The following is a 3,193-nucleotide window of genomic DNA, read 5'->3' as shown; positions in this document are numbered from 1 at the left end:
CTACAAGGAAGCTGGGGGGGACTTTTCCCAAGGGCCTGTAGTGACAGGACAAGGGGTAACGGGGTTAAATTGTAAGTGGGGAGGGTTAGATTGGCTATCAGGAAGTTCTTCCCGGAGAGGGTGGTGAGGCACTGGGACAGGTTGCCCAGAGAAGCTGTGGATGCCCCATCCCTGGAAGTGTCCAAGGTCAGGCTGGATGAAGCCTCTTTTCTTTTCTGCTAATGCACCTGGATATTAGGAGGGGTTTAGTGCTGGCATCTCAAACTGGATCTGGTTAAAAATTCCAGCGTACTATAAACAGGAGCCAAAATCCTGGGCCAGGCCAATGGTATTCTCTCTCTGTTAATGCTTGTTTTTGAGGAAAGTGCAGGAAAATATTTTTAATCTTTTGAATCTTTTAGGTTCCAATTTCATTATAGGCCAAACACAGAGAAAGTTCAAATTCTATGCAAATCAAGGAACAGCAATACCTTCATGTTAATTTTTTCCAGGTCCCGTCAAGGCATATCCATTTTCTGCATCAATCCAGATCTGATTTAATATAAGCTCGTGGAGGCCTGTCTGCCACGGGAGGGACCCCATGCTGGAGCAGGAGGAAAGTGTGTGAAGTCCTGCCTCTGAGCAGCAGAGACTGCGTGAGGAACCGACCACAACCCCCGTTGCCCTGTGCCACTCGGGGTGGTGGAGGTAGAGCAAACAAGGGTGCATTTGAGCCTGGGAGAAAGGAGGGGTGAGGGGAAGGTGTGTTTAGATTTGGGTTTAGTTGTCTTTTTATTCTCATTGATAAGAAATTAATTTTTTCTCCAAGCTGAGTCTGTTTTGCCCGTGACAGTAAATGCTGAATGATCTCTCCCTCTCCCTATCTGGAGCCATGAGCTCTTCATCGTATTTTCTCTCCCCTGCCCAGCTGAGGAGGGGAGTGACCGAGCAGCTTTGGTGGGCACCTGGCCTCCAGCCAGGGTCAACCCACCCCCACTGTCATACTGTGTACACACACACGTTCTCTCTTCTAATGAATTCCCCATAAAACCATTTTTTCCTCAATTATTCATTAATCACAGCTGTGCTGAAGGGCTGTTCTTTCTTTTCCTTCAGATAAAACGACCTGTGTGAACCTACAATTTGCAAACGTATTTTATGCAGAAGTTCAGGAATTACGTTGCAGTTGTTGCAGTTCGTATTTCCATCCCCCCAGGGAAGAACTGCTCCCCCTTGCCACATCCCTAAAACTCGTGAAGCAGAAGCAGGATGTGTCACATGAGTCTAAATATGTGGGACAACACACGTAGACGAGGTGCATAGGATGGGTTGAGATTTCTGTCCCTTGTAGGGCAAGTTGTTCAGGCCATGTGCACTGGCTATTTGTCCAGAATTTCTAGGTGTTTTCTGTCTGCCAAAAGCCTGAAATGCAGTGGAACCAAAGTGTAGGTACAAGAGGCAAGGTCACTGCCCACTCAGAAATGAGTCCCGAGGCCCAGCCTGCCCATAGCTGCCCGCAGGCCTGGCAGCTCTCTACAGCACCGCTGTACTCTTCCACAACTCCATCACCTAGGTACCATCAGAGGATGTGCTTACCGCACCAAGTCCTTCCTCTGGCTCCTCTGTTCCCCAACAGCAGCAGATTGTGCCACTTGAGCTTAAACCCAGGTATGAATGAAATATTTGCTCCGGGATGGATAAAACAGAAAAGGAAAATTTCCATTGCCACATCATTTCTTTCTACGTGAACCTGTTGCCCAGACTTTTTCTCTGGTCTCTAAGCAGCTTCCTCCAGAAACACTGAATCACAGCCAATGTTCTCTCCCAGGTGACCAGAAACTGTGCTTGAAGGGGTTGGGGGAACCAGCATGTGCCAGTAAGATTTCACTGCCATTGTTTACTTTGCATCGTTCAGGATATTAATTTAATTTTAGATGCCTCACCACGGTCAGGGAAAAAAGCAAACTCTCTCTTAATTAAATTAGCTGTTAGCAAAAGCATCTAATATGCAGCAAATGGAATTGCATTTTGCTTACATTCAACAAAATTAACATTTAGATCTCTTAAGAAGTGTATAATTCAACACATCACCAATAAAAAGCTTACTTCATAATATTCTGATTATGTTTTCTAATTCAGGTCTGTCAGAATGACAGTAGTATTTGACAGAGAATAGCATTTCTCTGAGAACTAAAATCAGTCTTAAAATGACATTTACGTTTCTTCCTCTGTAAAAAATGTATTATTTTAATTAAACAGAAACATCAATTAATTCTGTTGTATAAAATGATTTTCTAAACTGAGCCCAAGATGAAAATTGCCGTAACTATTTGCCTTGATAGCAAAGTCAGAGCTTTCAAAATATCTACAGTTGGTTAAGAAACTCTTGAAACATGCAAACTTCCCCTTGAGCAGCACTGCAAGGGGACCACCCACATCCCGTTTGGCACCACCGAATGGTGCTAAAAGGGTCAGGTTTGTCTTCAAAGCCAGTGTTGGTCCCCTGAGAGCGGCTCTGGGACCGTGGGCGCTCCCTGCACTCTGTCACCCCGTGGGTCCTGGCTGCCCAAGCACGACCCAGCAGGTTTGTCTTCAAAGCCAGTGTTGGTGCCCTGAGAGCAGCTTTGGGACCGCGGGCTCTCCCCATGCTATGTCCCCCCGCGGGTCGTGCCCAAGCACGACCCGGCGCCACGGTGGGGCTGGCTTCATCCATAGCCCCAGGCTGCCCCCCTGCCCACCAGCGGCAGCCGCGCTCCTGCTGCTGACAGGGAGGACTGAGGGGAACCTGGAGATGCGGGCTGGGATGCAGAGGAGGCGTGATGGGACAACAGGCCCATGTTTGCAAAAGGAGGGCAGGAGTGGCAGACAAGTTGGGACCGTACCGAGTACTTCAGGTCTTAGAGGAAAGGAGTCATGTACCGATACCAAATTGGGGAAAATTAGTCTGAAAATTCAATCATGTGGGCTTGACTAAAAGTCACAGTAACCTGGGAAGAATGGAAAGAATTGAGCTTGGATATGCTGGTCAAGAAGCTGCCAAATGCAGAGATGGCTCGGATGTGTGACTAAATTAAAAGGCTTGAGATAGAGGCACACGGTGGTGCTGGGCACTGGAATCATAGAATCATAAAATCTTTTAGGCTGGAAAACACCTTTAGGATGATCCATTCCAACTATTAAACTAATACTGCTTATACCACAACCAAACCATGTC

The sequence above is a fragment of the Eurypyga helias genome, unplaced genomic scaffold (genome assembly GCF_000690775.1).
Source record: "Eurypyga helias isolate BGI_N326 unplaced genomic scaffold, ASM69077v1 scaffold15055, whole genome shotgun sequence".
Taxonomy (NCBI): Eukaryota; Metazoa; Chordata; class Aves; order Eurypygiformes; family Eurypygidae; genus Eurypyga; species Eurypyga helias.
Note: the sequence above shows the minus strand (reverse complement) of the source record.